This window comes from Apteryx mantelli, chromosome 7 (genome assembly GCF_036417845.1).
Source record: "Apteryx mantelli isolate bAptMan1 chromosome 7, bAptMan1.hap1, whole genome shotgun sequence".
NCBI lineage: Eukaryota > Metazoa > Chordata > Aves > Apterygiformes > Apterygidae > Apteryx > Apteryx mantelli.
The window spans coordinates 5531581-5555312 of NC_089984.1; positions in this window are offsets into that span (position 1 = coordinate 5531581).

Sequence of the window (23732 nt, forward strand, 5' to 3'; positions counted from 1 at the left end):
CCACTGGTTTTATTTTCATTCGCTCTTCCCCAAAATGAAACTCTGCCTTCGATTTTAATTAACCTAAACTTCACAACTTGAAGAATAATTTTAAAGTTTCGCTCCGCCACCGTTGACCAAGTAAATATTCCCAGGGAGACTTTGCAGATTTTTTCTTCTCCCCTTTCTTTTCTTTTAGCGGAATAATTGTTTTCCTTTCTCACTATTGCTTTAAAAACTAAGCAGTATTTTACCACTTGTTTCTCTTTGAGGATCATTCCCATCACTGACAGCAAAGCTGCTGCACTCCTCCGAAGCGCAGCTCCATGCCTCCCCAGCAGAAGACCAAGTCGTCCCATTTGTCCATGGAAAAGCAATTAGCCGGAGCCGCAAAGTCCTGACACAGCTGCTCGAGGCACTTTGGGAGAGACCTCGCCACGCGACAGAGCAGCAGCAACCCCAAGATCGGGCACACAGATGTACCTGGGGCAACCGGACCTGCCCGCCCTTCTCGTCGAACTTCTGAAGTCTCTTCTTAAGATATCATGCCCATTAGCCTGCTGACACCAAAACAAATGTTCTTGTTTCAGCCTGCGTGTACCCTATCTTTAAGGCCATCAGGTTTTTGTTTTGTTTTCTGTGACCTATTAAAGGTCACTTTTATCTAACACTTACAGCCTTTACTGGCACCATGCATTTACCTTCTGTGAAGCGTTTACTGTTGGCTAAAGTCATTACTTTTATTCAAACTGAGAATCACCAGAATTTCCCCGTTAGTTGCTCTCCAATAGCCTTTTTATCCACTTCCACATTCTTCTCCTAGTCCTCCCACTTGCAGTTTCAATGGTTACTCACTTGTTTCTCTAACTGAGCAGTGACCTGCTAACTTCCAGGAATATTCTGATTCTTCACTGCCTTAGGGGTAATTTGCAGCCTCTTTTGCAGCCGGTGAAACAGCATTTGCTACGTTACGCAGCACAGCAGGCGCTTGCTCTATTTCTGGGATTCCTGCATCTTCATCACCCGCTTCCTTTCCTTCTCTAGCACCCTCCGTTTGGTGCTAGCACGGCGCCAAATCTTCGTTCTTTAGCCATTTGTACGACTAGCAGCCAGGCACCGTCGCTTCCCCGCTAGGTAAGGGCTTCCTCTTCCTCCGAAACTTTAACACCTCGCTGCTCAGGCAAAGCAATGGTTTTGCAAGCTGGTATTTTTACTTTGACCTGCATTTCTTTCATCTTGCAAATTTGGGGGGTATTTCAGGTAGCGAAAATTGCTTTTTTTCTTAGCTTTCTTTCCCTAGGAGTTTGTGTTAGTGAAACTTTGGGTGTCTGCAAAAAGATGTTTCTTGAACACCCTACCAGAGCGGCTCTTTATGTACTATCCTGCACAGCCATACGTGTCTGAACTTCCTCAGGTCACGCGCCAAATAGTTCATTTCCCATGAGCCTGCCCATTTTCCCATCATTCTCCCTCCTCTCCCTCCATCTGAGAAACCTACTTCAAAATCAGAAGAGGTTTCAGCCTTAGAAAGGTTGTCTGTGAGGTCCCGGCGTCTTCATTTCATCTCTAAACCCAAACATTTTTCTTACTCAATTCTCCTCCTAGGCGATGCTTAAATAGACTGTAATTTTTCTCAGTCATGTTCCCCCGGACTATCTTCCTAAATTAACATGTCATCTGTACAAATTTCAAACCAGTGCAATTTAACATTTCGCTGTTCCCTTCACATTATTCCTTGGGAATTTTCTGTTGTGAAATGTCACGGTAGTATCTGAGATTATCTATATTAAATTAGCTATAAATTATCACGTTCTTATAAAATTTATATTATTATGATCTACCTTATCTGAGTATATTAAAGGTGCTCTTCCTTCAGCTGCATTGATCCAAACTCAGCCTTGCACCAAGCACTGGCAGATGCTTTAGAAACAAGTCGGGTCCCCCTGGGCTCCTGTGTGGTTCTGCTACGGGATTCGACCATTTGTGGAAAAGGTTGTCTGGAAATGTCTTCTCCTCAAATTTGGTGCTAAGCTTCCTTTTAAGTATTATAATTTAAATAACGCGAGTCAGAATGACCTCTGGGAAATATCAAACATATCATAAGTGTGGTTCTTCTTAGTTCTTGATGGCTTTTAAGTCTTAGTAATGGGATGCCTGCATAAAAAGGTGATAAATGTCATAGAAATGCCTACAAATAAAAATAAACAGACAACTATTAAAATCAGCTTTGAACTCGGTGAAGGGAATCTGGCACCATAATTAAACGAAAAGCAAAAGGGAAGGGGGCCGCAGCTCGGCAAGGTGCAGGGAAGGATATCCAGCCTGAAGCACGCAGCCCTTGCTGCACGCTGTTAGGACGGACATGAAGCGTAAAGCTGCGCCCACTGCTGAGTTAAAGTCTTACGCTTAGAGGTCTGGCCAAGTCTATTAGGTTTCCCGAAGTCTATTACTCTGCAACATTCTTGGGAATAGTGAAATGGTTATCCAGATAGATTTCCAAAACGTCGGAAAATCCAACCCATTTTGCTCAAGCCGGGCAATGACATTCCCTTTCGGTCAAGCGTTAACCGCCGAGGGCCGGTTACCGTCGCTAACATCCTGCGCTTGTTCTGTTCTAAAGCTGCAATGGAAATGTTTCTTCAGCCTTGAGATTTGTTAAGAATGTTTTGGCACCACCCCTAGAGAACATGTAATAGAGACTGTCTGGCAGCAATTTTCACATCAACTTAAATGTCCTCTTTGTCTCTGGATATTTTATTAAGATCCAAAGTTTGTCTTTTTATGTAAACCGTTTACAAGGCACTTTTTCCCCTAAGTGAGGCTTAAAACCATAAGATTCCTAAAGGTTTGTTTAAGGATTTGTGTTTAAAAGGCATTTAATGTTAGAACTTTCCCTTCCTCAAATAATCTCAAGTCACATTATCTCTAACTTTTATTCTTTAATATATAGTAGAAGGTTTTTCTTTTTTTTTTCACTCCCGTTCAGACTTCACATCATAGAGTGGGGGTTGGCGACTAGCAGAGATACTTGCAAGTAAATTCAAAAGTCACAAATTTAATCTGGATTTTTCTTCTGAATCTTCCTCTTTCACTGATCATCTCTTGATTTATTTATTGTGAATCACAAGTAATGAAGAGTTTGTTGTTCCATATATATCATGCCTTGGACTGAGCATATTGCCTTGTCTCGCTATTTGTTTGCAAAGTGATTTCTTTTGGCACAGTTTTTAGAAAGTATGGGTTACTTTGCACTTACATTATGTTGTTTTTGAGATGTTATCTGTGCTTTCTGTCTGCTTGGTGGCTTTACATCACCTACCTTGACTTTCTCTGTATCTGAAAAAAATCACTGCTGAACAGCCATATGTTTTCGTTGTTACAAGCATCAAGCCAGAAGTTTAGATCAGAGATGAGATCAGTACAAGAGCTTTCGAGAATGCAAAAACTGTAAAATCAACAACAGCAAGATCCAAGCTCATTTATGCCTCCCCATACCCTTTACGATTGCTCTAAAGCTTCTTTCTTAAAATACTTCTAAATCCTCTTAGGCATGCACTTTCAACCTCGCACAAAATTAGCCACTCTGAATACCCAAATACATGTCGCTGTTGCTTTTTTGCTTTTGAAATACCTGAATCAAGTAGTTCAAGTTTTCATGTGCAAAATTTGCATTTCGTCTCTAAAAGGGAATGGGCTTTTTCCATTCATCTTGAAGACTCCCTGCACTGCAAACAAACTTTGCAACTGCTCCAGACTCCCCCTCCCTAGAGCGCCACGCTATTAATAATAGCTCTAACGCGGGGGCATGCAAGCTGTCCAGGGAGCTTTCCAAACACATAGTACGCAAACTCTTCCATATTGAGTATAAGCTGGAGGTCAGAAAGATATGAGAGAGAGAAAAAAGCAATATTTATTTGGAGTTTTGAGCACTCAGAAAAAATCTAGGCAGGAGAAGGAATCGCTGTAGCAGCTGTTAAAAGCAATGGGAGGCGAAAGCAGCAGCCCCGGGGGCGTTATTTCAGCAGGAAGATCCACCCAGCCCAGGACAGTCCCTCCGGTAGGCCAGGACCCGAGACCTGATATTGGGCAAGTACAGGGTGATAAGTCCCCTGCTATAAATCCCCTGATGGCAGCAGGGGAAGGCATGGATAACACCTGAAAATAGGAAGTCCTTATGATTTAGATCCCTAAAAGAAACAGCAAGCACCTGCAATGAACTCCCGTTAAAGAGCGCAGTTAATTAGCAGTCCTAGCATTAGTGTTTTATTTGTATTTGTTTGGGGAACTTCCCTCCCCCAGAGCTTGCAGCCCAAGCCAAAAGGGAGCTCAGGTGAAGCAGAAGCAGATGGGAAGCGACGGGGCAGCCCTGGCCAGCGTGCTGTCCGGTTTTCCATAGGAATGGCAGACAAAGAGGACCATGAATTTCTTCAGTAAAGAAATTAAGTTGGCTTGTTCCCCTAAGGGTGAAGGTGGCACATTTAGCCAAGAAGATGGGAAAATTGAAGGTGGGAAAATGAACTTGCCATGGAGGAATCCACCCTGGCCTTGAGACTGCTGCCCGGGCTTCCCCAGGACAGGAGGACCTGCCATAGCAAACCAGCACCAGGGGCTGGGGAAAAACATGAAGGGGGAAAGGAGGAGGGGGAAGAAAGATCGTGATTAGAGAAAAAAAAATGAGAGCCCTGATATGAGATCAGGGAGGAGGAAAGGGTTTTGGTTTCTATGAAGGGTTTTGGTTTCTACGACCATGGGACCCTGTTTGAAGATCGACAACTGATGGCGAGAGATGGGATCCACCTCACGAGGCGGGGCACACAGGTCTTTGCCAACAGGTTGGCCAACCTGGTAAGGAGGGCTTTAAACTAGGAAAGATGGAGGAAGGGGAGAGTTATAGTGACAGGGTAGTTGGCAAAAGACTGCTCAAGTCAGGATGCCTCCAACAGGTGAATGCAGCCAGGGAAGTGAGCATGGGATGTGGCTATGGAGGACCCTCTTTTAGCCCTCCTGGGAAACCTGCATGCTCGATCACCTCCCTGAAATGCCTGTACACCAATGCACGCAGCATGGGGAACAAACAGGAAGAACTAGAGATATCTGTGCGGTCGCAGGGCCATGATCTCATTGCCATTACGGAGACATGGTGGGATAGCTCGCATGACTGGAGTGCTGTCATGGATGGCTACGTGCTTTTTAGGAAAGACAGGCCAGGAAAGCGAGGTGGTGGAGTTGCTCTTGATGTGAGAGAGCAACTGGAATGTATTGAGCTGTGCCTAGGGGTGGATGAAGAGCGAGTCGAGAGCTTATGGGTAAGGATCAAAGGGCAGGCTAACATGGGTGACACTGTTGTGGGTGTTTACTACAGGCCACCTGATCAGGATGAGGAAGTTGATGAGGCCTTCTACAGACAGCTGGAAGTAGCCTCACGATCCCAGGCCCTGGTTCTCATGGGGGACTTCAACCACCCCGATATCTGCTGGAAAGACAACACAGCTAGGCACAAACAGTCCTGGAGATTCCTGCAGAGCATTGGTGACAACTTCTTGACCCAGGTGGTGGAGGAGCCAACAAGGAGAGGTGTGCTGCTGGACCTCGTACTAACAAACAAAGAAGGACTGGTAGAAGATGTGAAGGTTGGGGGCTGCCTTGGCTGCAGTGACCATGAGATGGTGGAGTTCAGGATCCTGCGAGGAGGCAGCAGGGCACCAAGTAGGATCGCAACCCTGGATTTGAGGAGAGCAAACTTTGGCCTCTTCAGGGACCTACTTGGAGGAATCCCATGGGTGAGGGCCCTGGAAGGAAGGAGTGTTCAAGAGAGTTGGTTAATATTCAAACATCACTTCCTCCAGGCTCAAGAGCGGTGCATCCCTATGAGTAGGAAGTCAAGCAAAGGAGGCAGGAGCCCTGCATGGCTGAGCAAGGAGCTCCTGGCAAAACTCAGCCAGAAGAAGGAAGCATACAGAAAGTGGAAAGGGGGACAGGCCACTTGGGAGGAATATAGGAATGTTGTCAGAGTATGCAGGGATGCGACGAGGAAGGCTAAGGCCCGTTTGGAATTAAATCTGGCTAGAGATGTCAAGGACAACAAGAAGGGCTTCTTCAAATACATCAGCAGCAAGAGGAAGACTAGGGAAAATGTGGGCCCGTTGCTGAATGGGGTGGGTGCCCTGGTGACGAAGGATGCAGAGAAGGCAGAGTTACTGAATGCCGCCTTTGCTTCAGTCTTTACTGGTCAGGCCAGCCCTCAGGAACCCCAGACCCTGGAGGCAAGAGAGAAAGTCTGGAGAGAGGAAGACTTTCCCTTGGTGGAGGAGGAGTGGGTTAGAGATCATTTAAGCAAACTTGACACCCACAAATCCATGGGCCCTGATGGGATGCACCCACGAGTGCTGAGGGAGCTGGCGGACATTATTGCTAAGCCACTCCCCATCATCTTTGAAAGGTCATGGAGGACAGGAGAGGTGCCCGAGGACTGGAAGAAAGCCAATGTCACCCCAGTCTTCAAAAAGGGCAAGAAGGAGGACCCAGGGAACTACAGGCCAGTCAGCCTCACCTCCATCCCTGGAAAGGTGATGGAGCAGCTCATCCTGGAAGCCATCTCCAAGCATGTGGAGGAAAAGAAGGTGATCAGGAGTAGTCAGCATGGCTTCACCAAGGGGAAATCATGCCTAACCAATCTGATAGCCTTCTATGATGGAATGACTGGCTGGGTAGATGAGGGGAGAGCAGTGGATGTTGTCTACCTAGACTTCAGCAAGGCTTTTGACACTGTCTCCCATAGCATCCTCATAGACAAGCTCAGGAAGTGTGGGTTAGATGAGTGGACAGTGAGGTGGCTTGAGAACTGGCTGAATGGCAGAGCTCAGAGAGTTGTGCTCAGTGGCACAGAGTCTAGTTGGAGGCCTGTAGCTAGTGGTGTCCCCCAGGGGTCAGTCCTGGGTCCAGTCTTGTTCAACTTCTTCATCAATGACCTGGATGAAGGCACAGAGTGCACCCTCAGCAAGTTTGCTCACGATACAAAACTGGGAGGAGTGGCCGATACACCAGAGGGCTGTGCTGCCATTCAAAGAGACTTGGACAGGCTGGAGAGGTGGGCAGAGAGGAACCTCATGAAATTCAAAGGGAAGTGCAGGGTCCTGCACCTGGGGAGGAATAACCCCATGCAGCAGTACAGGTTGGGGGTTGACCTGCTGGAAAGCAGCTCTGCTGAGAAGGACCTGGGAGTGCTGGTGGACACCAAGTTAAGTATGAGGCAGCAATGTGCCCTTGTGGCCAAGAAGGCCAATGGTATCCTGGGCTGCATCAGAAAGAGTGTTGCCAGCAGGTCGAGGGAGGTGATTCTCCCCCTCTACTCAGCCCTGGTGAGGCCCCATCTGGAGTACTGCGTCCAGTTCTGGGCTCCCCAGTACAAGAGGGATGTGGCACTACTGGAGCAAGTCCAGCGAAGGGCCACAAAGATGATTAGGGGACTGGAGCATCTCTCTTATGAGGAAAGGCTGAGAGAGCTGGGCCTGTTTAGCTTGGAGAAGAGAAGGCTGAGAGGAGATCTTATCAATGTGTACAAGTATCTGAAGGGAGGGTGTCGAGAGGATGGGGCCAGACTCTTTTCAGTGGTGCCGAGCGACAGGACGCGAGGCAATGGGCACAAACTGAAACACAGACACTTCCATCTTAACATGAGGAAAAACTTTTTCACTGTGAGGGTGACAGAGCACTGGAACAGGTTGCCCCGAGAGGTGGTGGAGTCTCCTTCTCTGGAGATATTCAAAACGCGCCTGGATGCAATCCTGTGCAATGTGCTCTAGGTGACCCTGCTTGAGCAGGGGGGTTGGACTAGATGATCTCCAGAGGTCCCTTCCAACCTCAGTGATTCTGTGATTCTGTGAAAGACCTTAGTGGCAACATTGGGTTGGGTGTCGAAGAAAAGCCATGGTGAGCCGGTGCTCACCGGGAGCAGGCGAGGTGGGAAGCAAAGCAAGTCGGCAGTGGAAACATCGCAGTGACGGGGCATGATGAGGGCCAAATCAAGCAACCAGCCCTGCCATTGCGTGCCGCAGTTGAACCGCAGGATAACTGAAGGGCAGGGAGAAAGGACAGAGCCAAGAGGTTAGATGGGTCCTCGGCATGGGAAACTAAAAGCACAAAGGGCTGGCGTGGGAACCGGTGATGAGAAAGGGAAGAGACACACAGTTATCTGGACAGGAGGAACATACACATGTCAAAGCAACACAAACTGCAGTGAACCTTCAACCAAAATTCAGCATTTTCAACTGTATACATTGGGTAGCGTCTAGGCATTGTATCCCTGTCATGGACTTCATTAGACACCAAATTCATTTCAGGATTACCCGCCTTACGAAAAGCGGCAACATTATAGTATACTTGAATTGCAGTTTTTCCATTAGTCTGTCTTTCAGGCTGAATTAACTATAGTTTCAGCTGACGCTTTCCTCCTAGAGGAGGTTTTAGCCTTTCAAAATTGCATGAGAGCAGTAGGTCAGGGTGGCAGGAGTCAGAGATCTCAGGAGAGCTCCGGGGCAGGTAAAAGGTGCAGATACTGGTTATAGCTTTGGCAAAGCAAATACCTTGCAGCTGTAATGAGGTTATGTCAGCTGAAAAAAAGTCGTTCAGAAGAATCTTTCCTACCACCTTAACTGCTGTAGGGAAAATTAAAATAATAAATCATTCTTTGACAGGAAGCAATTTTAAAAAGCAGTTTTAGATTTGGACTCTGACGACCATCACGAGCTTTTTGCACACCTTTCACAATGCAATTTAGTAGAATGACACTTCATATAAACAACAGAAAAATTAAGGAGGTTGAGGTCTGCTAGCTTCAATCCAGAAGAAGAGATCAGTGTGGTTAGTAAGATTTTAAAGCAGTTTAGCTTGTCTGTTTCTGCTGAATTATCTACAAAACCAGAAGCACTTTTCATCATAAACGTACCTCTGTGGGCTGACTGGAAAATGAAACCCATTGCTGGTTTGAAACACACCCAATTAAGTACAGATAGCTTGATTAGTTACCAGGAAACCAAAGCGCTGCCCAATTTGCAGCTATTAGAACTAAACAGATTACAGATGCTCTCCTTATTTACATATCAGTACAAAACTAAAACTTGGCTTGCAGCTGCCGCCCCGCGTTACTGTGCACCAAACAAAAGGAAATACCAAACCTTGGCATGGCCCTATGTTCCCTGGCAAAAGATTCATGCAACGTTTTTTAAAGCCTATTGCCAAACACCAAGCCAGCTTGCTCAAGAATTCAGAAAACAGCATCTAAGTGCCCTTGTAAAAAGGGGGCTTTAATTTCAGGCAAAAAGAGAACTGCACGGAGAGAAGGGAAAACCTTTCTCAAACCGCAGAGAGCAGAGTGTCGTGAACCTAGGCAAGCCGCTGCATCGCGGGTATCATCGGTGTGCATAAGTTGGTCTGCAACACTCGCACAGGACACGCTCCCCGCCTGCAGCAAAGGCAAAATATTCAGCTTCACTTATCCCAGGAATGGGTTTAGTTTAAATTAAACCATCGTGGTATACGAGCACGGCAAGTTGCTACAATTCAGCTGATTAGTGGTCATGCATCTGATCCCCTCTGCAAAAATCAGGATACTCTGGCGCGGCTAAGAAAGGAGCTTGGGGATCGAACACCCCAAAGCTGTTCTCACCCAGCGTGGCTGGCTGCCGTCACGCCTGCTCTCGCCCAGGAGACAACGGGCTGCGACGTCCAGGGTGCTGGTTTCAAGGCTGGTTTTGTCTAAGGTTTCCACGCTGAGCTAGTACAGACTGCAAAGCCCCGCACAGGGCCCAGACCTCCCTGAAGGAGGCCACGCGGCCGGCGAAGGGAGAGGAAAGACCTTTAAACCTCTGACACAGAAACTGACACAGAAAGTCGTTTGGTGGCCAGTCCTGCTCTAATAAAGGTGTGTTTAGCTCTGTATGGAGAGGAAACAACTTCTGGCTGGATAAAAAGCAGCCTGACTAGGCAGAGAGAATAAGCAGAGATAAGACATTAAACATATCTAGACTCTGAGGACTCAAAGTGGAGATGGGCGTATGTCTAAGCACATCTCTCTCAAAGGTCTGGTCAATTCAGGGTCCCACCGCAAATTCTAAAGGACATTTTGATAAGAAATTTGGTAGGAAAAAGGACATATACATGGGGCTGTCATGATCTTATGTTCCTTATCCTCAGCTGCAACAGTTTCAGGATGTTTCCCTTAATAAGCAGTCTTAATATGCTACATTATGCCTCCATTTACAGTCTCTAATTCATCGGTTTTATTCTGCCATGAATAGGGAAACATTTATGTCAACACTATAAAACTGTCAGCAACATCAGCTCTTCTTTCACCTCTAGCATGTAAAAAGTTAACGGGTTGTAATTTTCTGCATATTATAAGCAGAGTTAAAGATTTACTGCTGCTATAATCTGTGATACTGCCTGATGTCTCTTAGGTAGTTTGATAAGGTAACTAACAGCTGTAAAACTTTGAGTCACATCACAGGAGAAAAACTCTGTGCTCAACACCTGAAAAGAGCCATAACTTTGATGATAATCCAGAAGGGAATAAAGAGGAGGCAGGGGAGAGAAGCTCTAAATCACTTAGTTACACAAGGTGGGGACAAAAGGAGCAATGAGATTATTTCACGCACTCTTTACACACAGTGCTAGTTTTCAGCGCTACCGGGAACAACCGCAATATTCCAGCATTTTAAAGAACGGCTGCAGCTGCTTCAGTGACACAGCGAAACAACCAAAAGTAGAAGCCATCCACTTTATACTCGCTCCGGCGCAAACACCTAGCTGTGCATTCAGCACATGCTGCTGCACGCTTATTTGTCCACGTGGACGCACAACGACACTCGCCCACACCCTTGCAGGCTCAAACGCCCGTGAATCGCGCGCCCAAAGGACTGCGGGACACACCATTACTCCGCGCCCTTCATTTCTTTGACGTTTATGGGCCACATGCACACATAAGGTCTGGTTGCTTTGCTCCACTCGAGTGGCACAAAGCAATTGTAAACCTTGCTTAACTGCTTGGCTAAACTGAATTTACTGCACCTTTGAATCGCCAGGGCACGGAAAGGCAGCTGAAGTCTGCCAGCAAGTTTGGCCCGGTGCTTCCCGTAAAAGCGCTGCGTGCACCAAGGATGATCTGCTTACGCCGTGTATTGTGCTCCTGCTATCACTCTTCTCTCTCAGGCTGCCGTTATTAAAACGCCTTTAGGTTCTCCGGGTGATATTTTACCCATCATATAGGCGAAATCTTTTCTCTCGTTTTTGCTTCATCTAGAAATTTTTCATTTTATGACAAATAATATTTGTGAACTGATAGACAAACCCCTGGCAGTGTGTACTCAGTAAAACACCCTGGTGTACCACCTGGCAGCTCTTTAAATTATTACAATTATATTAAAAATCTGAGCTGAACTGCCTTGGGGTAAGTTATTTTTTCAGTGAGAATCAAATAGCAACTGTTAAAGCCGGGTTGTACCTCTGAACTTCAGTTAATATATTTTACTTGAAATTCATTGTTCGGTATAGTTTAGTCGGGTTGAAAGTAGGAAAAAAAAAAAAGAGCTTCAGTGTTTTGAAAGGGGAGAGTTCATGCTGTTTTTCCCCTCGTTCTCTTCTGCAAGCCACCTGCTTGTGCGCGTGTCCTTAAGGTGCAGAGGAGCGACATAAGCGCCGGGGCACCGCTGCGTTTCTCAGCGGCTCGCAGAGGTCTCCAGGGCCCCTGCCCCTGGCCGGCTACTGGGGAAGGCAGAGGCTCAGAGCAAAAACAGAAGAGGGGAAGGAGAAGGGAAAGGAATCCCATCGCCTGCATTTTCTAGAGATATAAATTTATTTTCCAGGAAAGCTTCTTATGTATTTATGGGCCTGAATTTATAGTCTATAACTGACAAAACCAGTATTGACTTCAGCCAGAGTTTTGTTTGTTTAAGGAAGCAGGATGAAATAAGATGGGATCGATTTTTGAGCATACCCCATCAGTGCTCAAAAATTTTGTGCAGCAGCATTAATACGTTTTGCTACCACATTACACAGATTTTTTTTTTTTTTTTAAGTGATAAATGTGCCTCTTGAGGGCCTGATAACTGATCATTTTCATTCAACAAGCCTCACTCCTGCTCCTTGTGAAGGACAACTGCTTTTAGTGAGAACGCTACATAAAACACGACGTGCCAGAAAGGGAGGGCAGCTGAAGCACTGAACGAGGAGGGTGGCCGTGTACCACCAGCTGGCTCGGGGCCACCACTTTGGTGAGTTTTATGAAATTAAACTGCTGCGCTTCCTTATTTCAGTACTGAGCTGTAGAGCAGCCCAGTACTGCTCAGCGTTTAGCTCGCGAGAAATATGTAGACGATCAAGAGTGCCCCCCCTAAGAAATGACACCACTTAAAATGTCATCAGCCTGTGCTGCTCTGTACCCAACATTAAAAGCATATGCAACGTTTATCCTCAGCAGCTTACGGGTGAGGATCGAGACAGTGACTGGGAAGAGACAAAGCCCTTATCCTTTAACTGAGAGCTTCGGTGCCAGGCCTGAAGAGGACATTCAACGACAGTGTCACCACCTCGTTGCTTACACACGCAGATGAAGACATACAATAGAGGCAGCTGTGCAGGGGAATGAGCCAAACCTAACGGCAGAGCGATCTCCAAATCTAAAGTAACGGTCCTTCAAAAGACCCGCTTTTGAGAGTCTGAACAGCAAAGCACTCAACTGATGTTTTTATACCACAGCATGCTTTACAAGAAGGAGGGAAGACGTCAAGGCCCAAGAGGACACCAGTGGATAAGCCTACGTGACAAATGGAGCACACTTGGAAAAAACTTGATCTGTATTAAAAGTCATTACCGACGGATTTGGGGAGTACTACATCTTGCCTCACAACCCAATCAGGTACACGTCTGGAAGCGATAAGCTGACGAGTTGCACGCCACGGGAAGAAATGAGCTGTGCGCGCAGCCTTGGGAGGGTTTTGGCACGACAACTGAGCCTGTTCTTGCCGCAGAAGAGGCTCACTCTTTCTGCCCGCTTCCTCATCATCTAGAGGAGCAGTTTTCCATTAATAATAGCACTGAAAAATCATTTAAATCACTGGTAAATACTTTTCTTTATAACACTTTGATGCATTGTTTTAGCAGAGCACCAACACACAGTACTTCATCGCACAAGGTTAAATCTCATTTGGATGTTGAGCATTTGCATTGGCTTTTCATCATCTGATAGACTGTGCTTCAAAATATTTGCTGTTTTCATTCAGCTTCTTTCCCTTTCCAGTCACCAAAAAACTGATAAATAACCTTACCAGCTCTGCCGCCCCTGTGAGCTGGAGAACGCAGCTCCCGCCAGGTCAGTTCACGTGGCTCTGCATCGCCATAAGCAGCTTCCCAATTAAAAATGTAGCCTTCAGTGATGAATGGATGGTGTAAAAGAAGTCAGCACCTGTACAGAAGAAAAATGAGATTTGCTGCAAGGAGAACTCTTACTTTTTGCTACTTCTTCAGAAAAATTAAAACCAGGAAAAGCAAAGTAGAAAAAAAGAAAGACGTGACACTTCTGGATCTGCTTCAAGCGTGTAAGAGTAGAATAATGCATGGCATTTGGTTAAGACTTCTGCTCTAGATCATTTATACAGCGTCCTCAGTAATTCCCGTCCCAGGTGGAATAAATATTTCCAGATACCACACACTGGTGTATATATAGCTTCTAGATATGTATCAGCCATAACAACAACATAAAGCAAGTTTTAGTTTGATTACTTTATGCATTGAAATACAATATTTTCTAGAGAAAATAAAAGGCTCCGTCTCTGCTTTTCTACTCTACAGTTGCATTCAGCAGCAACAGTGTAACATTTAAGTATCTAGAGGCAGGCATTATTTTGGGGACATCCAGCTGTTGCATTCCTTGCAGATCCAGCCGAGCCAGCTTCAGAGCGCAAGGAAAGACTCTCAGCCAGCCTCAGCAGACGGAGCAGTATCTTCAGCAGCAGAATGGACTTGTAATCGCATCCAGCGCAAGTAACACGTTTAGAAACAAATGCTCTCCTACACCTCCCTAACGTGCTTTGTACCCTAGTATTATCGCACACCCCCAGGCATAAAGTGATTGAGCTAATTCTTTTTCTTGCTTTATATCATCCTATGCTGTACTCTGCTTTTTACAAGCGATTACCATCATTACTCTGTATAAAATCACACCTTCCCAAATGTTCTTGCAGCCTGTTCAATGAGCTGAAGCTTTACTTCTGTGCTGCCCAACAGCCTCAACCAAATCCTCAGCACCCATTTTGTAACACCCTTGATCAAGTCCAAACACATGGATCATGGCACCTCTGAGGCTTTTCTCAGAAATAAATAACCCCAGTCTTGCAAACCTCTTAATGTCCAAGCACTTTCATCCCGTACCCCACGTAAGCTGCCTTAAACCAGAACCAGCGCGTTATATTTATCACCAAAAAGTAAAAAAATAAGTCAACATTATGTGAAACTTGATGAAGTTTCATAAACATGAGTGTTATGAACGTTAACTTCTGGAGACGCAGATTCTAACGTGAGATGGCAGCATCCTACAAGGTATGCAAAGTGCCAGGACACATATTTTGAAAGCCCGTCATATCTAGTAAGTCTCAATGAGATATCCTGGTTAGGACATCACATCAGATGAACAAAACCTTGCCGGTGCCACAACATACTTTCAGAGAACTCTACTAAAATAGAAAAGTCAATGTATTTCCACAGGCAGCAGTAACTTAGATCAGTGGCTCGATTAAAACACCAAGAGTCTTCTTCACTCTCAAAATTTAATAGACTATGCGTGTTATAGCCATAGCGGCCGGTACCTCAGGGCGTTATCTCCTTAGCACTGCATTATAATTGACACGAACCACAGTAATGGTCATTTTGTTCCTTTCTAAAGGGAGGGAGTTGGATTTATTAATCCGATAGTGTAGAACAGGCAATAAAGGCAAGAAGATGACACCGATTGGGATATCAGTTCCTCCTATAACACAGCAAGGAAAGGCAGGGCCGGGGGAGATCAGGCAGAAATCTGGCAGAAAACTTTGAAAGGAGGAAAAAAACCAAAAAAGCTGTTTGGAAAGTCAAGGGAGGATTTCCAAAAATTCACAGCAACTATTTTTCCAAATTCAGGATAATTTGTCAGTAATGCCATGTTGTGCAGGCACCGCATAAACACATACTTTGAACTTTGAACATTTCAAAGCTCTCCACAGAGCATGGAGCAAAGTTCCTGCAGGTTCCCTCTGGTGTTGGGGAAAGCTTGTGTTTGGTCTCCGGTCAGACCCACAGACTTCTGGGCATTTCTCTTGGCCCTTATTGTTAACAGCCTCCGTAGGCTGCTTCCTCCCAGCCCACCAACGCCGCTTCTTTGCGGAACCCGTCTGAATCGTGTCCCGTTTCAAACCTGCCATCACCCAGCTGTTGATATTGAAAATAATCTAAGACAGCCACACATTGCTCATTCCAAATTTAGGAAGCTGCACTGCTATTTGAGGAGGGTGATTTACTTGTTCATGGCCACTTCTATATCGGGCACCTGAATACCAAAAATGAGAGCAGTCAGAAACAAATCCTACCCGCTGACCTCAAGCTGACAGCAAAACACTGCCCAGTGCACCTCTGCACGCACCGGAAGATTGCTTTCCACAACGAGCACCTCAATATACTATAAATTTTAGAAGATGGCTGTGTGACATTTGACTTGATATCTTCATTTTGTTTTCTATGGCAAAAGGAATAGATTTCTATTTTTGAAATCCTCACTTTACTCGAGCAGCTCCCCTGAAGTCACAGAGGTGCTTCTCGCATGTATCACAGTTGCAGAATTATATTATATAGCTTTGAAGACATATGGAAAGAAATGGTTATGCTAGGAAATTTGTGAAGGGAGCAGGGAAAAAGATATACATTTTTCAGCAGGAGAATGAAGGACATGCAAAAAGCAAGAGTATTACTGTCAAGCTAATGCTATATGGCAACTTCTTCGCATTGATTGGTAACATTTTGAGTGCAACCAAGAAGCTGAACATCCATTTTTGTTAAATGCTCTGGCTGATGACAGTTTCTGTATTGAAACTGAACAAATGCTCCTTGACCTCCCTGTAAAACTTTCCTTAATACTCACCGTTTCCCCAACACACACACACACTCCTTTTTCAATTATCAGTAATTTGCTCTGCTGCCTTCCTTTGGCAGAACCCAGCTTCCTTCCCTGCCGGACTCTGTTAGGGACCAAGCAGCCCCTAGTGCCGCTCCATTCCTCCTACAAAAAAACCACTTTCTTACCAGGACCTACCTAGACTTTTTGGATCTTGCACTATCCTACGGGTGGTGTAAAAGCACCCCTAACCCTGGAAAGTCATAGGGCTCCAGTAAGCAGCTTATACAAGCAGCCAGTATAGTCAGAAAAACTTACCTTCTGTCCTTTTAAACCCACTGCTATACAGGCAGAAGTCAGGAACACTGATTTAGTTATATTTAAAAAAAAAGTCTTATTGGTTCACAGAAGTCTTATGAAAAACACGCATTTTACATTGCCCAAACAGTGAATGAACAGAATCAGAGGATGTCAGAAATACTGCGACAGGTAAACTTGTAAGATCGCTATCAGAGGTGAACCGAAAGGGTTCATCCCGGCTGTACGCACGCTCGTCCTCCAGCCTCATGAAATCAGTTGCCACTTCTGCTTTAGCCACCCAGAGCTGTTAGTGTTGCGGATAACTGAAACTAAGGTAAATTGATTTTAATCCTGGCTCTGCAGTCATGGGGTGGCCCAGGTCACCTGCACACAGCAACCTCACTGGTTACAAGTTTAATCTGCATTTGTGTGTTCATAGGGAAATAACTGGATGGGAAAGGAGCGCTTTGTAGGCAATTAGATCTCTGTTTCCATCCAAAGATGCCAATAAAAACATCCAGTTCAGCTTCGTTCCCTGTGTCATGATGGGGACAAACCCTGCAAGAAGGAAGCTTAAATTGGCCACGTCTAGGACAAACCCATTAGCTTTAATTCAATTAAGAAGAAATGTCACTGATTTCAGTGATGAAGCATCTGATTTCCCATCTTTTTTTTATTATTAAAAAGTCAAATAAGCTTCTCAGTAGCATATATTACCTCTTTCACTTCAAATCTGAAAGCCGGGTTTGCAGAAATGCAAACAATTCTTTCCTGTTACTGTAACTTTGGTTTTACCCCAGTACACTGGAGGCGATTTAGAGCAGCAAATCACTGTAATTGCATCTGCTACTGTTGCATTTTTCTTCTTCTTCAAAGCTGATTTCAGCATTTTTTGATGGCACAGGGTATAACATTTTATTGACCAACAAAGAAACATCCTGAAATACATTTCATCTCCCTCATATTGATCTAAGTCAAGCCTGGCAATCATTTAAAATCAGGCGTTTTACAGTCTGCCAGAACAACCTGAGACACACAACAAGAAGCAATTGCTTTGTGCACAAGCTGACGTACCACAAGGACTCAAAAAACGCCCCCACAACCAGTGGGCAAACTCCGTTCAGGCCAAGCTCGATAAGCAGAAGCTAACCTCCAAAGCACTGAATTCTCCGTGAGCTGTCAGAGCCCACAGATGAGTGAAAACTCCAAAAACACGCCTTAGAGTGAAAGATTTGAGGAGATTAATCTATTTAGTTTATCAAAGGAAAGGTTAAGTGGCAACTTGATTCCAGCCTGTTGTTGTCTACGTGGGGAAACAAAAATTTCATAAAAGGTGACCTTTTAATCTAGCATTCAAAGATAGACAGGAAGATTCAGTGCAGCTTGACAAACCAAATCTAGAAATAAAGCCCAGTTTGTAAACAGTGGTGTAATTGCCAACTAAATGAGATGTTCCACATTGCAGTGGCTTCTCCACGACTGGGATTGCCTCCAGAAAAGGTGCTCTGTGTGTCAGTGGCTTTCAAACTTTTTCAATTAGTGGAGTCCTGAAAATCTTGAAAGCTTTCCATAGTGGTGCAGACTTCCCTATAGACGGTTTAAGGCTGCTGACAACTGACATTGGCTTGCTTTTCCTTCTTACCTTTCTTCGATAACTCGAGGTAATATTCAGATCAACAAGGGGTGCACAGACCCCTGGAGAAAAACCACTGCTCTTATTCAAAGGCAAATTCAGAAAACTGTATGTGACGTAAGAGCCAACACTAGAAGATCAGAAACAGTCTCTTACCATCTTCTCATCACGCAAAACATGCATTAATTTGCGTCCCTCAGCTGAACTATGTGCTACTGCATGAGCGATTCAGTTCCGCATCAAGAGGAGCTGCTAGAAAGAGCAAACAGGACACCAGACAACGTGCCAGAGACAAATCAGTCTCCAGGGATAAAACTTCAAAGGTCTTTAGGAAAGACGAGCGACTGGAGTGATGACTGAGAAAAACTCGGCTCCAGCCACACTAACAGCTCTGCTGTTCGGACCTGGAGCCTCAGACCGGTGCACAAGAAACTTGAGAAAAGAGTTGTTAGCAAAGACGACAATACAGATGGAGAAACCAGAGAGCAGAGAGCACCGACTCCCAACAGCAGGTGCCCAAATTTGCAAAGAAGTGATAACATCAGATAAAATTAGGTCCTCACATATTTTCTCATTTATTTAAATGCTTTTCGCTGCTTGATTTGTACCTTGTATGAGCTACCCTTCCCATTCCTGCTTTTACTAAATCATAAAGAATACACTGGGGGAAGATCATGCATTGAAATTTCTGTCATTCTTGTAAGTGAAGCCACAAAGAAGAACGTCTTGCATGTTAATCATTTCTGAAGCCTCGTAATTGTTTTCTGATGAAAGCCGATGATGGTGTGATGGCTCTCTGAAGACATATATCCAGTAAAATGATTTTTTTCTATTATCTTATACATAAACTATAAGCCTGATGAACAGCCCCATTCTCTAGCAACTATTTTCCACTACAGCCCTGTAAGTGAAATTTGTATCGCATAAAGCTCTAAGCGCCACACAAGCACACTCAAAACTAGATATGAAAGGGCAAACCTTGCTTCCTCCTTAACCATCTCCTGCCAAAAAACCAATGAGTCCATACCAATAGAGACAGGGTTTGGCTCATCTTCATAGGCATCACGTACGTCCATCCAGCACAGGGCTAGTATTGACTACACAACCATATTTGTTATTAACAAACCAGATTTTCCAAAGCAGGTGTTCACATAGAAACCATTCCTACCTTTAAGCGTTTTATCAAAAAATTGCGCTAATTTCACCCACACACGTAAGAGCACTTGGTCCTTATACATAAAATTGAAGCAAGTTTCTAAAGGTTTACTTTAGTATAGGAAGGGTTGCATGGAGTAGTAACGGTTAATATCATAATGCATTGGTGCTACTTCAATTGCTGAAACAGGTTTGAAAAGTTCAGCATCTTGGTAATAAGGATGTTTTCTCATCAACTGTCATTAGATCACATTTGTGAAGTCATCTTACGACATCAAAAAAACTTGCCATCGGGGATCACTTGTTAGATTGTGCATCTAACATCAGTAACAGAGACTGCTTAACTTGCACTTTGCTGCTTCCTCTGCAAAAGCACAAAATATTTCCTACAATGACTTCATGGAGCTATTTAAAAGGACGGATCTAATTAAAGACCAGGTCTTGCCTTTATCCGCCAGTCGGCCTCGGGTTCCCTTCCTCGGCCTCGCAGAAGCACCTGAACAGAGGTTTGGAAAAGAGGCCATAGCCGCTGAGATGCCAACGTACGGCTCCCAAGCCACAGATGTCACCCAAGGCACCACCTCCCCAGCACCGGCAGGTCGAGATACCTAGGGAAAGCAGGCAATACCCCAAAGCTCTCCTGCACTGCATCCGTTTAGACAGTCAGAAGATATCGGGTTGTAGCAAGGCCTACAAAGTAAGGGTCCAGCAGAGAAGTCTTCTGCAGCGGTAACCCACTGCACCTTCCTCATCGTCTCTGGCATGGCTGCGAGGGCACCGCTTCGCAAATCACCCAAGGCTAAATGATTGCCAATATACGTGCATCAGCAAATTGTTATTAATGGCTGCAATGTGCTGAGATGTTGATTCCACGGTGCCAGATGGTGCTTTGAAAATGATGCTGACTCACAGAAGAAAGAGGAGTAATGAGATACTAAGCTACTAATAATTTAGCTTGACTCTAAATCCCAGAGCACCGTTGTCTTCCAGTAAATATCCCATAATACCCATCAAGTAAAGAACCAGAAGGCATACAGCTGAGCGGCAGCAAAATGCATCATGGCTACCTAATGTTTTGTGCTTTTCTATCAAAGGGCTATTTCGCTTAACAGATGTGGAAAGAAACGAGGCAATGTTGAAAGAAATGAGGAAGAAATGTTCAGGCTCCTTTTGGAACAACCCAAAAGTGTAGGCGAAGCTTGGCTGGGTATCACAAGGTAGTCTTCTTTCGAGCGAAAGGGCAAAAGGGCACCTCACCTTGGTGACTTCCAAGGATTAGGGTTTCACTCTCACCCCCTTCCAAAAGGGAAATCCCTTTCGGATCCCTACCATCACTCTCCCCAGGAGCAAGTAATTTTTTCAATTCTTAACTTCAGAGTTCCTCAAATCTTTCAACCCTTTCGAATTTAGCGTGGAACTCCTCCGCGTCCAAGCGCCTACAACTCCAAGGGCATTTTCACAGGTTTAGCTTTCAAGTGCAACTTGGGATTTGCCCCCCCCCTTTTTTTGGGGGGGGGGGGGAGGGAGGGAAGCACACACACATTCCCAGAACTGAAATATATTTTCTGAACCAGTCCTGTTCTGCCATATCCAGCATACTGGAAGTTTCACCCAAAATTTTTCAGCAGTACAACCTATGTGATGACCTAAGGCATATTTTTTACACAGTTGAGCCTACTTTAAAAAGATATCTATATCCTTTACATTTTTTAACACTTTTTAATAATATTCCCTGCATAAGCTGGGGCATTCATTTTTAGGGTTAAGATTTTTCTAAATAGATCATCTGATCGGCTGCACTATCAAAGATGATCTTGTCTTCCTATAGTTCCAGGATATCCATTAACACATTTCTACTGCTAGCTGTGAAATTAAAGTTCGGTCTCAGCAGCATGGGTAGCATTTTCCTTCCAGCAGCTTTCAAAACCACAGGGAAGGCATTGTTTTATATCTAAAACTGTGTCCAATTTAAATGAGTGATTTATTACAATTAATGCAAATTACTTAAAGCAGATTTGAAAGAGTATTAAGCGCCTATGCTAAATCAAATGTGCTAATTATTTGAAGACAATCTAATTTTGACATGCAAATAGATGTTTATGTGAACACAGAGTCAGGAAATTGAGCATTATCTTGCAGATACAAACAAATAACTAATGATACTCCAGAACAGCCTTTTCGGGTTAAGAAAAATTAAACTATTTAAAATTAAACAGATTTCTATTTAAATCTTAACTTCACTTTCTGATGGACTATATTATCAAAGAAATAGCTCACATTAACAATAAAGAAAGCATTTAGAGAAGTACTCATAGGACAATTACTAAATGTAATGATAGACTCAGTCTTGCAGAAAGCTAAGGGGGGATTTTGCCTAAGGATGGCCAATTTAGACACTAGATATTTGATAGGGCGGCCTCCTCGGCTGATGTAAATCTGGAGAACTCACCCCAAAAATCAGCTCACTTTCTACTGCTGGGATTGCAAAATAAGCCAGAAGGGAAGGAGCAGGCAGTTCAGCTCAGGCAGGCACCTGCTACAGCTCTCCGGCTTTTGGGCTGCAGTTGCTTTACGTCCGGGCAGGTTGAAGTAGGCAGATATACTTCATTTAAGTTCTGCAGGAAAACTGGAAAGATATAAACACAGCTTAAATTTGAATATCAGGAAAGACTGAAATTACCACATCCTGGTATACAGGAAAACCTGAGCAGGGGAGAGGAAAAAGCAGGCTATCGAGGGATCATATAGGTGATAACATGGAAGGTGGCATTGCCAAGACCAACTAACGAAAACTGAAGATAGGAAGACTGAAATCTCATAGCTGAAACAAGGAAGGTTTATGGGAACATTAAGGGGAAGGAAGGGAAAAGCCAAGAAGCAAGTGCTGCTCAAAAAGGAAAGCAGAGGGCAGCGAGAGGAGCTGAGTTTGGCAAAAGTAGAGATTTCTGATGCCTCCTCCGCAATTTGACATGGGGAAAGGCGTGAGAGAAGAGGCCTCGGGACAAGGGCTGTTACGGAAGTAGGGTTCAAGGAAGAGAGAGTTCTCCCGGGACAGAGAGAGGTTCTAAGGAGCCATGGACGACTGAGATCACTCCAGACCCCAGTGATGACAGATTTCATCTAGTAATGTTAACAACGCAATTAAGTTCCCTATAAAGTAATGAGTTCCAATTTGTAAAATCCTCCAAAAACGTCCTAAGTCTAGGAAAACATTGCTCTGTTTGCAAAAGTAGTCTTCAGCTAGGGAGAGCACACACCACTTGTGAGGAAAGGTGAGAAAAATTAGATAGCGGCAATGCTTTCCCTCACCGTTATTGTCCTCACCAGTATTGTCCTACTTTTTCGGACAATTGGCATCATCAATAAAACCTTGACAGCAAGGAGCACGCAAGAAGCTGGGCAAATTACCTTTACCCAAAAGTCTTCAATTCGAGGAAAAAAAAAAAACGCTCTAGTTTTAAGAGTGAGCAAATACTGACATCAAGTGGTGGAATAAATCTCCCTTCCCTATTCCCTGTAGTGTTTCTCTTGGTCTGAAACAGCACTTTGTGCCATCTCTACATCTTTGACGGTCCTCTGAAGGTAATGGCCATTAACCAAGTACTTTACCTAGCACTCCTCTGCTGCTGAGGACTACAGTTTGCTCCAGTCGGGGGGGGGGGGGGGGGGAGGAAGAATTAAAGAGTGCATTTTACATATTTGCCAGGAGAAACGTGCTCACTCCCATGACAGCTGCCTGTCATAACTCATAACCACATCCAGAGTAAGGGATGAGGTGCATTTTGCTTAGTTAGCTTACAGTGATTAGCAGTGATCATTAACAACACAAGGCATTACTTAAACATGAGAGCAGCTAATCAATCTGACTCAAACTAGGGATATTAGATTTAGGAGCATATCACAGTGAGTGCTTCCAGGAAATAATAGCTGCTGGGCTTTATTTTCCAACACATTTCAATTTACTTCATGGGTCCTGAATAGGGGCCATTCATGAGGCTCTTAATTACTTGACAAAGCTATAAAGCAAAAATCTCAAAAGCCCTTGCTAAATACGCAGAGGAACAGTCCCCTTTAAGATATAAATCAAAGCCAGCAGTCAAGACTAAAACGCTCCTTAATCGTGATAGGAATTCAGAGCCCAAATTTGTATTCAAAAATACAAACTGCAGAGCTCTTGTGGGCGCACCAACACACACGCATCCTTCCAGTCTGTACATATCGATGTATATGTATAGACAGCTATCTCTGTATAGGTGCACTGTACTTTGAGTACAAGTTTGGATTTAAATTTCTGGAAAAAAAAATAGCCTTGGAGCCCAGTATTATTAACACCTTGGACCTTCATCATCAAGATCTGCATCTTGTATCAGAAAGGGGCTATTCCCCTCTGCTTTGCACCGGTGAGGCACGTCTGGATAATCCACATCTGGATTACTGTGTCCAGTTTGGGGTTTGAAATAGGAGAAAGACATTGATGCATTGGAGCAAGTCTAACGGAGAGCCACCAAGATGGTCGGGGCCGGCACAGCACAT